This window comes from Mobula hypostoma, chromosome 1 (genome assembly GCF_963921235.1).
Source record: "Mobula hypostoma chromosome 1, sMobHyp1.1, whole genome shotgun sequence".
Lineage (NCBI taxonomy): Eukaryota > Metazoa > Chordata > Chondrichthyes > Myliobatiformes > Myliobatidae > Mobula > Mobula hypostoma.
Genome location: NC_086097.1, coordinates 188448870 through 188464350, shown reverse-complemented (window position 1 = coordinate 188464350; position 15481 = coordinate 188448870). Strand labels below are relative to the sequence as shown.

The 15481-nt window shown below is 42.0% G+C and overlaps 1 protein-coding gene across 1 annotated transcript in view; it reads left to right on the top strand.

Moving 5' to 3' along the window:
• Positions 1 to 441: 441 nt before the first annotated feature.
• The window catches only part of LOC134353581 (copine-3-like), a 72817-nt gene continuing 57777 nt past the window's right edge, over positions 442 to 15481 (top strand). The window contains exon 1 of the mRNA XM_063061663.1: positions 442 to 654. The gene's annotated coding sequence lies outside the window, so the exon portion shown is untranslated. The remainder of the gene's footprint in view (positions 655 to 15481) is intronic.

The window sequence follows — 15481 nt, the reverse complement described above, 5'->3', positions numbered from 1 at the left end:
TATCAGCAAAAAGACTGAGGGTGACAGGTTCTGCTCCAAATCACATACCATCCTGATTTGGAAATACATCACTGTTTCCTGTGGCCACTTCATCTACTTTCTGTAACGCCTCGCCCCAGATTCTGTGAAAGTATTTCTATGAGATGCTTAAGAATGTGGTTGATTATCAGCAATTGGGGGATGGGCAATGCTTCCCTTACTGACGACAACCAGATTCTGAAAATGAGCAAAACAAATTACCAAAGTATTTAAGCTGGAAGTAAGGGCGAGAAAGCCAAATTGTTTCAGAGAATTCTCCGAAACTTCAGTTTACTAACTAATATCCGATTAGTAGGCTACGTGGAGTTGCGACAAGTTTTAACGAACTTTGAGTCATCTCCCAGAAGTTGACAGACGGCCGAGCGTACGTAGAGACATGCGCAGTGTTTGCAGTAGGCAGGCTCTTGTCCGCCACGGAAACTCGCGGTGGGCAGTCGATCGCCGTATTTATTTTTGTCTGGCTATCGATCGGGATAAACAATAAATCTTTGCAACGAAGAGATCTTTCTGCAGCCTTAATTATTGTTTTCCTATTTGCTCTACCCAGTCAGTGGCTGTTAAAATAAACTGCAGTCTGAAAGGAGTTGTTTTGGGAGTTTGGGGTAACTTTATCAGGTAAGTTGTAAGACCGTTTCTGAGAAGCTACTTTGCTGATAATGTCTATCAGATAGACTAAAATGCGGGCCAAATATTAAGATGTATGTTTAATGACCGAGTTGAAACTTTCTGGGCGTTGTCACGCCAGTAAGGACTGTATTGATCCTAGGGCGAGGAGCCAGGGCCTCGGGTGCTGGATGGTCCGGTTTGTGCGGTGTTTTTTGGGGGGGAGTTGGGGTCGTGAATATGGAATAGGCAATCCATTGCCTCAACGTTAATACGAGTGAAGATTTTGGCGTAGGTTGTAAGTGGATGTGGCCAGGTTCTGAAAGATCATATCTCCTAACTGGTTGTTCAAATCTGAAACACATTCCCAGTCTGAGGGTTTTGACGTATGATGTGGACTCTGGTAGAGATCCAGGAAAGGAATCTAAATATCGCAATAACTTAACAGTTATAAAACAATACGACGTTAAAACCACCACCACCTAATAAAACGCGGGATAGATATTCATTCGTCGCTAATGAATGGCACAATGAATCCCGGGTTTGATGATGGGACTAGATGTATCCTAAACTACCCCGGATCGCGCTGTTGCGTGAGGGCGGAGGGAGGGAGGGACGTGGGAGGAACTGTTCCCTGTGATATCCAAGAATCCACTTTTGAACTACTTTTTGTCTTTAATAATTAAATGATTCTTTTGCTTACGCGCTTGTCGCGTGAACGTGTATACAATGTAATTCACGAATTTTATTATTTAAACATTTCTACTACCACTACTGCCAGGATTCTCACACAAAATCTTGCACAGTCAATTAAAAGGTGATCTAATTTATGCTAAGTTGATTGGTGGTGTAGTGGCATCAGCACCGGACTTGGAAGCGAGTGGTGTTGGGTTTGAGTCTTGTTCCTTTTACTTTTACTTTTTCCATCCGTACTGGGTTAAACGTCGAGCTAGCAACTCGTCTTTTTAAAAAAAAAGTACAATAAAGAAACGGATGTTTTTGGCCGACCCGTGCGCTACAAGATGAATAATAAATTACAGTAACAAAAATTGGTGCCGACTTGGTAGTTTCGAATATTTTTGACACATCTATGTCTCTATTTTAATGTACTATTTGCATTGTTATTGTAGCCTCTGAAGCCCTCTCTTGCGAAATTTACCGATTCTGTTTTCTTGATTTTATTTAACTTGTGTCATGCATTGATCTATTTAGTCCTTTCGATTCATATCCATAGGCTCAGATCATATTCCTTTAAATAATAAAAATATATTGATGTCAAATAAGAGGGAATCTGCAGATGCTGGATATCCAAGCAACGCACACAAAATGCTGTAGGAACTCGGCAGGCCCGGCAGCATCTATAGAAACGAGTACAGTCGACATTTCGGGCCAAGACCCTTCATCAAAATTCTGAACTTAGGGTCTCGGCCCGAAAAGTAGACTGTACTCTTTTCCCATTGATGCCAACTGGCCTGCTGAGTTCCTCTAGCATTTTGTGTGTGTTGGTGTGGATAAGATTGGGTATTGGGAGTGGCTGATGTGCTGTCTTGCCTATGCTGCAGTGGGGCTTGTTTACAGTCCAGTACTGCAGTGAAATGAAAGGGTGAGCTGTTTTTCGATTGGGCTAGGTGGAGCGGTCAGTCTCATGTCAGAGTATTTGGGTGTTTAATTATCTGTTAAGATGCTTTCCGAAGTTTTCTTTCGTACATTTGTATTTGCATTTATTTTGTTTCTTGCATCCAAGGGAGTAACAATCTTTATGTTGCGTCTCCGTCGCAAAATACAAGCAATAAAGAGGGGGAAATGTAGGAGGATATTGCCCAAACACCAAGATTGCATACTTAATTGTTTTGTAGATGTGTATGTACAGTCAGATATACAATCAGATCAATGTACAGTCAGATTTGCATTCAGATCAATATGCATTGATAAATCTGATGGCCTGGAGAAGGGAGCTGCCCCGGAGCCTGTCGGTTCTGGCCTTAATGCTGCGGTACCGTTTGCCAGACGGTTGCAGCTGAAACAGTTTGTCGCTGGGTGGCTGGAGTCCCTGATGAGCGTTCCGGCCCTTTTTACGCACCTGCTGCTGCAAATGTGCAGAATAGAGGACAAGTTCACGTCCACAGATGCGCTGGGCTGTCCGCACTCTCTGCCGTGTCCTGTGATTGAGGATAGTACAGTTCCCGTACCAGGCGAAGACAACCAGTCAGGACGCTCTCGATGGTGCCCCTGTAGAAGGTCCTGATGATTTGGGAACTTGTGCCGAATTTCTTCAGCTGTCTGAGGTGAAGGAGGCGTTTTCGCGCTTTTTTTTCACCACTCAGCCGGTATGTACGGTTCAGGTGAGATCCTCGGTGATGTGTATACCGAGGAACTTGAAACTACTCACCCTCTCAACTACAGTTCCATTGACGTCAACAGGGGCTAGCCTGTCTCCGTTCCTCCTGTAATCCACGATCAACTCCTTTGTTTTTGCGACATTGAGGGAGAGGCTTTTTTGGCACCGCTGTGTCAGGGCGTTTACTTCTCCTGGATAGGCTGCCTCATCACTGTTGGAAATAAGGCCTATCGATGTATCATCTGCAAATTTGATCAGCAGATCGGAGCTGTGCGTGGCAACGCAGTATATGGAGTTATTGACAATTATATAGCGGAACACAAGGGACTGAAGTTGCTGGAATCTGGCGCAACTCAGGTCCAATAGCCTCTGTGCAAGTAAAGGAATTAGTAATGTTTCAGGTTAAGGCCCTTCCTCAGGCAGGACTGAGTGAGGAGAGGAATGAAGCAGAGGGGTGAGACTGGCCAGAAGATAGTTGATGAGCAAGGGGGAATGTAGGTTGATGGGCAGATGGGAGTGGGAGAGCTGGAGTAGGGGGTGAGGCAGTTGGGTGATAAGCAGGGACACAAAGGCTACCAGTGATGCATTGGGCAGTTTTGACTACCTGTGGTAGAGCCTGCCTGCCTGCTGCAGTGCAGTTTCAGTACCATGCAGCTCACTACCGCGCATCTGTAGAATGATGTGAGTATGGATGTGCAAGGTCCAGCTCTCTTCTGCCTCCTGAGAAAGGTGAGACATTGGTGAGGTTACTTGACTGTGTAGGATGTGTTCTGAGATCATGAGAGATTGTGTGTGCTGTACACGCTCAGGGTTTTGAAACTGCTCGCAGTTTCCACTGCCATCCTGCTGATGTATAGAGGGGTGTGAGTGGTGCGCATCTCGTATGAACTAAGGAGTGAAAAGCTTTTGTTTGTATGCCATCCAGATCGATCACGCCATACTTGTATACATCAGGGTACTAAGTAGGAAAAGAATATAGAGATACATTTACAGAGAAAGTGCTGTGCAGATAAACAAACTGCAGTGACCACAGTGGGGTAGATTTGGAGATTAAGAGTTCATCTTTTAGCAGATGAGAGGTGTGTTCAAGAATCTGATAACAGCGGAATAGAAGGTGTCCCTGGGCATGATGGTGTATGTTTTGAAGCTTCTGTGTCTTAAATCATATGATGTATTCCCGTTTTGAAATCATTGGGGCCAGTTATTTTCCATATGGTTGCTCTTCCTTTGTTCCTATCCTTGGTACCTTGCTGTTTGTTTTAACCTATCCAAAACATATCCAAGATTCTTTCTATTGCATAATTTCTCCAATGCCATATTTAAGTTTGCTGATGACACAACAGTTGGCCAAATCAAAGATGGTGATGAATCAGCAAATAGGAGGGAGATTGATAACCTGGTCGAGTGGCACCTCAACAACTTCTCACTCAGTGTCAGTAAAACTAGAGAGCTGATTATTGACTACAGAAGGAAGAAACTGGAGGTCCAAGAGACAATCCTCATTAGGGGATTGGAGGTGGAGAGGGTCATTAATTTTAAATTCCTTGATATTATATTGGAGGATCTGTCCTAGGACCAGCATGTAAGTGCCATTACAAAGAAGACATGACCGTGCCTCTCCTTAGAAGTTTGTACAGATTCGTCATGTCATCTAAAACTTTGACCAACTTCTACAGGTGCACAGTAGAGAGTATCTGGACTGGTTGCATCATGGTCTGGTATGGAAACACCAGTGTTCAACAATGGAAAGTTCTATAGAAGTAGTGGATAGAACCCAGTCCATCACAGGCAAATCCCTCCCCACCATTGTGCACGTCTATAAGGAGCACTGCCACAAGAAATCAGTGTTCATCAGCAAGGACCCTCCACCATCCAGTCCATGTTCTCTTTTTTAGCTACCATTGGGAAGGAGGTACAACATGAAGTTATCCACAGTTGATGAGTCCAGTAATTTGCTTGGAATGAAATAATGAGAAATTGATGAGTCCAATAAAATCATAGACTATGCATTTAAATGGTGATTCGAGAAGAATGACAGAATATAACTATTCCATACATTAGATTAGATTAGATCTAACCTCATTGTCATTGTGCCGAGTACAGATACAAAGCCAATGAAATGCAGTTAGCATCTAACCAGAAAGGCAAAGAATAGTGTTATTTACAAAATAACTGCGAATAAAAAGTAAGTGCTACAGCACACAAATATAAAAGTACTGAGACAGTACAATATGGGTGCAATACTGCTTGGCGCTGTGATGAGAGGTTCAGCAGGGTCACAGCCTCAGAGAAGAAGCTCTTCCTGTGCCTGCTGATATGGGAGCAGAGACTCCTGGACTCCTGTAGTGCCTACCGGATGGGAGGAGAGTAAAAAGTCCATGGTTAGGGTGAGATGCATCCTTGATAATGCTTTTCGCCCTGCCCATGCAGCATTTATGGTAGATGTTCTCAATGGTGGGCAATTGGGTGCTGATAATCCACTGGGCAATTTTCACCACACGCTGGAGTGCTTTGCGGTCCGATACGGGACAATTGCCATACCACAGTGAGACTCAGTTGGTGAGTATGCTCTCAATGGTACAGCAGTAAAAGCCTGTCAGTATCCTGGGACAGAGGTGAGCTTTCTTGATGTTCCGTGGGAAATAAAGGTGCTGTTGCGCCTTTTTGATCAGGATGGAGGATTTCAGGGACCAGTTGAGATCCTCGGAAATGTGGACACCAAGGAATTTGAAGCTTGATACACGCTCCACTACAGCTCTGTTGATGTAGATGGGGACATGAGTGTGGCTCCTAGCATGCCTGAAGTCCACAATGATCTCCTTGGTCTTCTGGGTGTTAAGGGCCAGGTTGTTGGCATACCATGCGGCCAGGTGCTAGACCTCGTCCCTGTAGGCCGTGATACATGTGTGAATGTTTTTTTTAGCATGAGCACATCGTGGTAACAGATTGAAGTAGGTACTGGTTGACCATTGCGTGGGAAATATTTGAACTGTGAAGATGTTCATGGGTTCTAGACTCTAGTATCTCATCCTTTCCCCAGTTCCTAAGACTGAGCAAGGATACCATTCTTTGCTTGTGCTTCACTAAGTCAGGGACCTTACACTATTTAATAGTCTGGTTGCTCTGACTCGTGTCAGTGAAGTATAGATTGTAGGGAACTGGTGCGAAGGCTAGGTCATTCTGAGCTCTGTGAGAACTTGGTGTAACAGCCAAGAACTACCATCTGAGCAAAAAAAAGGATGGACAATCTACTGCTCTGGTGTCACTGGCAGCAGTGGGTTAGGCCATTGTTTTGAATGGGTTAGCTCTGTCCTTTAAATCAAGTTTAATGAATAGATGTGACAGAGAAAAGCTGAGACAAATTGTTTCGTACACTTCACTCATTCAGCACTTCACAAATTTCTTTTTGCTCATTGATTTTCATTAGTTTATCTTGTTTAATCCACAGTATGTAAAGTTTACTCCAATCCCTTTGATGCTGGTTATTATTTCAGTGAATTTGCACTTATGAGAGAGAGTCCAAAATTTAATTATTCTTAAGATTTGTAACCACTAAACTTGTGTGATTTCTAAACATGTACATGGACATAAGGGCCAATCACCTACCAAAAGGTTTCCTTTCCTCTAATTATAATTATTGAATCCACTTTTCAGGCTGCTATTTATCGATTATAGCTCAGTGCCCAGCACTGTCATCCTCTCACTACTAATCAACAACCTCCAAAACCCTAATGCGTTAGCGATTGTGAAGTTCCAGAAGACTGCAGGGTGACTAATGTCTTTCCATTCTTTAAGAAGGGTAGCAAAGACAGGCCAAGGATATACAGGCCCGTGAGCCTGATTTCAGTTGTTGGAAAGTTATTGGAGGGACAAGATCTACTATAACTTGGGTAGTCAAAGCCTGATCAGGAATAGTCAGCATGGTCTCTGTGTGGGAGGTCATGCTGAATCTTTTGGAGTTTGAACATCATAGGAACAAGCCATTCAGCCCAGTGTTCTGTAAAACAGCTAAAAAGCAAATCATAAACACCCAAATACTAATCACTCCTACCTGCCCTGTCCATATCCCACCATCTTCCTTACATCTAAGTGCCCATCCAAATGTCCCTTAAAAGCCTCTAATGTATTTGCCTCTACCACCATACCAGCCATCCACCACTCTCTTTACATCCTTTATATCCCCCTTGAACCTAGCCCCTCTCGCCTTCAATGCATGGCCTCTACTATAAGATATTTCAACCCTGGGAAACAGATACTCTATGTATGCCCCTCATAATCGTGTAAACTTCTCTCAGATCTCCACTCAGCCTCCAACATTCCAGAGAAAACAACCCAAGTTTATCCAGCCATCGTGATAGCACATGCCCTCTTAACTATACAGCATCCTGGTAAACCTCTTCTGCACCCTCTCCAAAGCCTCAACATCCGCCCTGTTGGGGGGTGACCAGAACTGTGTGCAATACTCTGGATGTGGCCTAACCAAAGTTTTATAAAGTTGCAACATAACCTCCCGACTTTTGAACTTGATGCCTTGACTAATAAAAGCAAGCATTCCGTAAGCCATCTGAACCACCTTATTGACGCTTGTAGCCACTTTCAAGGTGCTATGAACTTGGATCCCGAGATGGCTCTGCTTAGCAACACTCTTAAAGATCTCGCCCTCAACAGTGTACTGTCCCCTTGCATTTGCCCTACCGAGGTGCAACACCTCACATTTATCTGGCTAAAACTCCACCCGCCATTTCTCTTCCCATATCTGCAACTGATCTCTATTGTGCTATATTCTTTGCCAGTCTTCTACACTACCCACAATTCCACCAATGTTGGTAACACCCACAAATTGACTAGCGTACCTACCTACATGTTCATCCAGGTCACATATATACATTACAAGCAGCAGAAGTCCCAGCACAGATCCCTGTGGAACACCAATAATTACAGACCTCCAGCTCAAATAAGTCCCTTCAACCACTACCCTCTATCTTCTATATGCAAACCAGTCATGAATCCAAGTACCCATTTTGCTGTAAATCCCATGCTTCTTGATCTTCTGGATTAGCCTCCCATGAGGGACTTTGTCAAATGCCTTATTAAAATCCACGTAGACAATATCCTCTGCCCTATCCTCATCAGTCTCTCTGGTCACCTTGTCAAAAAAACTCAATCAAGTTGGTAAGGCACAACATCTCACACACAAAGCCATGCTGGCTCTCCCTAATTAAGCCATGGGTTTCCAAATGCTCATGTATCCTATCCCTAAGAATTTTCTTTAGCAATTTCCCTACAACTCACTGGTTTTTGAAACTCACTGGTTTTTCCCTTGATTTTCCCTTGTTCCCTTCTTAAATAGAGGTACAACAATAGCCACTCACCCGTCTTCCGGGACCTCGCCCGTGGTTAGAACACAAAGATACTGGTCAAAGGCCCAGTCTCATCTCTTGCTTTCTTCAATAAGCTGGGGTAAATCCCATCAGGCCCTTGGGACCTATCCATCTTAATACTCATTAGGAGGCCTAACTCTTCCTCCTCCTCCTCGACCTCTAAATGCCTGAACGTATTTGTACATTCCACACTGATCTCCTGGTCCTCCATATCTTTTTCCTTGGTAACTACTGAAGCAAAGTACTCATTAAGTACCTCACTCACATTCTCTGCATCCAAGCAAATGTTCTCTCTCTCCCCCCCCCCCCCCGTATCCTTGGGTAGTCCTACCCACTCCTCCATTATCCTTTTACACTTGAAGTATGTATAGAATGCCTTGGGATTCACCTTAATCCTACTTGTTAAAGACTTTTAATGGCTCCTCCTGGCTTTCCTAATTCCCTTCTTTAGCTATATTCTGATTCTTTGTACTCCTCATGTGCTTCATTTGGTCCTGACTTCTGAAGCTTTACCTGCTTTTTCTTTTTCTTCTTGACTAAATTCATCACCTCTCTGGACATCCAAGGTTCTCTTAACTTGCCATTCCCATCTGTCCTAACAGGAACACAACTTTCCTTTACTTTCCTGCAACTGATCTTTGAACACCCTCCACATGCCTGATGTGGACATATCAGAAAGCGTTCCCAATGAACTCTTCTTAGTTCCTGTCTATTGCCCTCATAATTTGCCGTTCTCCAATTTAAAACTCTCCCACAAGGACGATACCTATCCTTATCTATAGCTGTACTAAAATTTAATGAGTTGAGGTCACTGTTCCCTAACTGCTCACCCTTTGAAAAGTCGGTCACCTGGCCAGGCTCATTACCTTTCACCTGGTCCCGTACAGCCACTCTTCTTCTTGAATCGTCCACATATTGATTTAAGAAATCTTCCTGGATCCACTTAAAAATTTTGCTCCATCTGAACTCCTTCCACTAAGAAGGTCCTAGTTTATATCATGAAAGTTGAAGTCCCTTATGACAACAACCCTATTATTTTTACACATTTCCTTAATCTGATTACATATCTGTTCCTTAATGTCCTGGTGGCTGTTGGGGGTCTATAGTACAATCCCATCAGTGTGATTGCACTTTTCCTATTCCTGAGTTCCACCCAAATGGACTCGGCGTTTGATCCCTCCACTATGTCTCTTCTGAGCGCAACTATGATATTGTCCCTGATTAGTAGTGCAACTCCACCCCCTCTTTTACCTCCTCATTTATCTTTTCTACAACTTAGTAAACCTGGTATATAATCACCCATTCCTGCCCCTCTCTCAACCAGGTTTCAGTAATAGCTACAATATCATACGTTTGTAGTTCCATGTATTGATTTGTGCTCTTAAGTTCATCCCCTTACCCATAATACTCCAAGCATTAAAATATACACACTTCAAACTCTCTGACCCATCATGCCTGTTATTTCAATTTTGCCTTTCAATACTTACCCTAACATTTACCTTCTACTGATCCTTCCCTTACTGAGCCGACCCTCTGGTTCCCAGCCCTCTGAATCTTCAAAGGCCATGCCTTAAGTAGGCAGCTTCCATGAATAGGACCCTGACCACCTGGGATATGTTCTCTTCTCATTACAACCATCAGGGAGCAGATATAGGAGCCTGAAGACCCACATTTAATATTTTAAGAACGGCTTCTTTCCCTGCACCATCAAATTTCTGAACAGTACATGAACCCATGAACACTATCTCTTTCATCTTTTACACTATTGAATACAGTAATTCTTAGGTTTTGTACTCTACTGGTGCCACAAAACAAATTTCATGTCACATGTCAGTGATTATAAAGCAGACTCTGATTCTGACATACTTGGCAATTGCAAGGAGTTATTTGTTTATTAAGACACACAATGCCATAATATTAAGCAATAAGTGTGAGAGAGAGATCATTGCAGGGTGGGAGCTATTTGAAAAGAACAAACCTCATTACAGTGAGTTTTATCCAAGCCAATAAAAAGAAGCGAAATGTAGTCAGAAAGCCAGTGTTAGAGTGGGAGTCTTTGTCTCAATAGGCTTGGGCAGGCACAGGCAGAGGTTCTAAGTAAGTTTTTAGTAGGTTTTTCTTTCTTTGTTTATTGGTACTTAGCTAGTGCACTGAGAATGGGTCCAGATTAAGTAGTATGTTCGTTGTGTGAGATGTGGGAACTCTGGGAGACTTCTAGTCTCCCTGATAGCTAAATCTGCGCAAAGTGCATCAAGCTGCAGCTCCTTAGAGACCGTGTTAAGGAACTGGAATTGCAGCTTGATGATCTTCAGATCAAATGGGTAAATAGGGAGTTGACAGATAGAAGCTAAAGGGAGGTAGTCATCCCTAAGTTACAGTCCTGGCTGACTATCAGGAGTCGGAAAGGGAATAGGCAGCCAGTGCAGGGTACCCCTGTGGCTGTTCCCCTTCGTAATAGGTATACTGTACTGCTTTGGATACCATTGTGGAATTCACCTACAAAGGGGAAGCTGCAGTGATTGGGTCTCTAGCACCGTGTCTGGCTGTGTAGCTCAGATGCTCAGAAGGAAATTGGTGGAGGGGGCAGGCTTTCAGATTTCTGAATCATTGGGATCTCTTCTGGAGAAGGTATAACCTGTACAAAAAGGAGAGATTATACCAGAATCTGAGAGGGAGAGGAGCTGTTGGAGAGAGTTTAAAACTAATTTGGCTGAGGATGGGGCAGTTGGTGTACAAGTAGGTGCAATGTGCAGTGAGACTGTGAGGAAGGACAGGCACTATTGCAGTCAGTGAGATGAGTTGTAGTGTTACATGAGGGCAAAATTGAAAAGGATGATGAATACAGAGGCTGACGGTGTTAGATATTTGAAAGCACACAATTTATGGAATAAAGGAGATGATCTTGTAGCTCATTTGGGGATTGTTCGGTACAATGTTATGAGTGTTGCTGAGTTGTGGCTGATAGTTGGGAGCTTAACATTCAACGATGCACATTGTATGGAATGGCCAGGCATGTAGGCAGACGGGGTGGGGTGACTCTGTTAGTAAAGAATGAAATCAAATCCTTAGAAAGAGGTGACTTAGGATTGGAAGGTGTAGAATCTTTGTGGGTAGAGTTACAAAACTGTAAGGGTATGAAGACTCTGGAAGTTATGTACAGGCCTCCGATCAGTAGCCAGGATGTGGGATACAAATTACAATGGATGTAGAAAAGGCATGTAAAAGGCAATGTTACAATAGTCATGGGAGATTTCAATATGCAGGTAGATTGGGGAAATCAGGTTGGTGCTGCATCCGAAGGGAAGGAATTTGTAGAATGTCTACAAGATAGTTTTTTGAGAGTTGTTTGTGGTTAAGCTTACTAATAGAAAGGAAATTGTAGATTGCGTGTTGTGTAATGAATGAATATTGATTAGGGAGCTTAAAGTAAAGGAATATTAGGAGATGGTGATCATAATATGATAGAATTTATCCTCCTGTTTGAGAGGAAGAAGATAAAGTCAGATGTATCAATATTACAGTAGAGTAAAGGGAATTACAGAGGCATGAGAGAGGAGCTGCCCAAAGGTGGTTGGAAGAGGACACTATCAGGGATGACAACAGAGCCACAGTGGGTGGAGCTTCTGGCAGCAATTTGAAAGGCACAGGAGAGATGAAGAAGTTTTCTAAAGGGAGGATGAGGTACCGTGGCTAACAAGAGGTCAAAAACAGCATAAGACAAAAAGAAAGGTCATATAATGTAGCAAAAATTAATGGAAAGTTAGAGGATTGGAAAGCTTTTTAAAAAGCAACAGAAGTCAACTAAAAAGGCCATATGGAACGAAAGCATGAAGTATGAAGGTAAGATCGTCAATAAAATAATAGAGGATACCAAAAGAATGAGAAGGAGAAATGAATTAACATTAACTTAAAAAACATTTTCTACCATTAAATAGGGAAGTTATCTTGACTTGCAAAACAATGAATGTATTGAAAGAGATGGCTTGGGAGAGTAGATCTAAAATTCCATAAGTTATAGGATGGAAGGTAGTAAATGTAATCCCACTATTCAATCATAGATAGAAAGAAAAAGTGGTAAAACGCAGACCAGTTAGTCTGATATCAATGCCATATACAGGAACAGATTATTGAATGAGTGCCACCAGAGGACATGGGAAATAATAGTAGGATTGGGCAAAGTTGTCATGGATTCATTAAAGGGAATTAATGTTTGACAAATGTTAGTTTTTTGAGGGTAGAACCATCAAAGTCAGGTGGAACCAATGGACAAAGTTCCACAGTATGAGAACTTGTGTTTATGATGCATCGTATTATTTTAATGTAATCACTCATCCTTTATTTACTTCTGCAATGCAACCAGCTACTTTATCAACTAGAATGGTTGAACAATTGTTTAGTTGTAGGTCAGCAAAAGTTGCCCTTTATTAATACTGGTAGGACCAAAGCTGTCATCCTTGGCTTCTGAGGTCCTAATGGTGTACCAGGTCAATATCTGCCTCCATCCTTTCAAATGGCAATTTGAAAGTTTTGTTATGAGCAGGTAGCATTATCCACTTTTAATTTAAACATTTACAATAAGCAAAAAGGCATAGTAAAATTGATTTATTCTTTCAGCCGGTTTTCTTTAGGAAACTAATTGTGAAGGAAATTTATTTGGTGCGGAAAGATGCATTCAGTCATTTGACCATAAGATATAGGCATAATAAGGCCATTTGGCTCATCCAGTCTGTTCTGCCATTTCATCATGGCTGAAATCCATTTCCCTCTCAGCACCAGTCTCCTGTCTTCTCCCCGTATCCTTCATGCCCTGACTAATCACAAATCTATCAATGCCTGCCTCAAGTATACCCAATAACTTGGTCTCCACAACCACCAGTGTCAGCAAATTCCTCAGGTTCACCACTTGCTGGCTAAAGAAATTTCTTCTCAACTCTGTTCTAAATGGATGTCCATCTATTTTGAGGCTTTGTCCTCTGGTCTTCGACTTCCCCACCATAGGAAAGCATCCTCTCCAAATCTACTCTGTCGAGGCCTTTCAACATTTGATAGGTTTCACTGAGTTCTTCCCCCTTATTCTTCTACCGGCCTCAGAGCCATCAAACACATCTCATATGATAAGCCTCTCAAATCCAGGAATTATTCTTGTGAACCTCCTTTCAACCCTCTCCAATATAGCCCATCCTTTCTTAGATAACGGGTCCAAAGCTGTTCACGTTACTCCAAGGGAGGCTTTACCAGTGCCTTATAAAGCTTTAACATTACATCCTTGTATTTGTATTCTAATCCTCTCGAACTGAATGGTAATACTACATTTGCCTTCTTCACCATCAACTCAACCTGCAAGTAAACCTTTAGGGAATTGTGCATGAGGACTCCTAAGTCCTTTTGCACCAGATTTGTGTATTTTCTCTCCATTTAGAAAATGACTTACGGTTTTATTCCTTCTCCCAAAGTGCTTGACCAAACAGTTGCAGACACTGTATTCCATCTGCCATTTATTTGACCATTCTCCTAATCTATTGAAGTCCTTCTATAGCCTCTGTGCTTCCTCAACACTACCTGCCCCTTCACCTATCTTCATATCATCCACAAACTTGGCCACAAAGCCATCAATTCCATCATCCAAATCATTGACATGTAAAAATAAGCGGTCCCAACACAGATCCCTGTGGAACACCACTAGTCACTGGCAGCCAACCAGAAAAGACTCCCTTTATTCCCAGACTTTGCCTCCTGCCAATCAGCTAATATTCTATCCATGCTTGTATCTTTCCTGTAATACTATGGGCTCTTAATTTGTTCAACTGTTTCATGTGTGGCACCTTGTCAAAGGATTTCTGAAAATCTGAGTACACAACATCCGTGCTTGTTACTTCAAAGGGTTTCAACAGATCTGTCAGTCAAGGTTTTCCCTTGAGGAAACCATGCCGACTATGCCCTACTTAATCATGTGCTTCCAAGTATCTTGAAACCACATACTTAACAATTTTGCTCCAGCATTTTCACTGACGTCAGACATCCAGCCTTTCTTTTTCCTCTCTCCCTATTGAAGAGTGGAGTGACATTTGGAACTTCCCAGATCTTGGGCATCATTCCAGAATCTTATTGATTCTTGGTATTAGTTTAAAGTAAAACATTAAGTTTGTATGATCTTGCAGCTGTGCAATTTGACATTAAACCCGGAGAACTGTGATGGTTTTCCCAATGTCTTTGTAAAATCAAGCAGTGCCGCCACTGTTATTTGCTGAAGTGGTGTGGTTTTATATCTTAACAAAGTGTGTAGTAATTTGAGATGGAGGGATTACATTTTGATGTTATCATGTGATACATTTTGTTACACTGGAATGTGATGACTAAGATATAGTAATGTTATCTGATCACCTTTTGTGTAAATTAGCATCATCCTATTGTAACATTGATTGTATTGTAAACAAAACTGATGTTCCATGTGTGTGAAAATAACATTCTGGGTGCGAGAACCATTGATGATAATACAGTTATGGTGCTAATCTGCTTATTGGTTAAACTTGATACTGTGACGTAAAATTATACAATGAATTTAGGTTAAAAGAAACTCAGTTGTGATAGATGAGAGAAAATAATACTGGCGACCCAGAAATAATTTATTATGCAATTGAAGTACTGTTATCCATGGAATGAACAATACTGGCCCCTGCAGCCTTTAACGAGTTCCAGTGTCTGATTTGAAGTGTGTTTAAAATCTGATGTATTCAGTTTATATTTTTTAAAGTGTACTGATATACACAGTAGGTGACTCAGGTGAGTTGAAACTAGTTGATTCCCGTACTGGTGAGGAGGATGAAGGTAATTAAGGGTCACTCACAAAATATCTATGAATATCTTGTTCTTTTAAAGACTAGGTATGCTCGAGGCCATCATTCAGCTGTACTTACAATCAGAATCAGGTTTATTATCACTGACTTGTGCTGCCATACTTGTTTTGCAGCAGCACTGTAGTGCAATGCATAAAAATTGTAATAAGTTGCAATCAGAAATATATTTTTAAAAAGTGCAAAATGAAAGCAAAATAGACCATTCAGAAATCTGATGACCGAGTCTGTTCTTAAAATGTTGATTGGATTAGATTATGAGAACACTC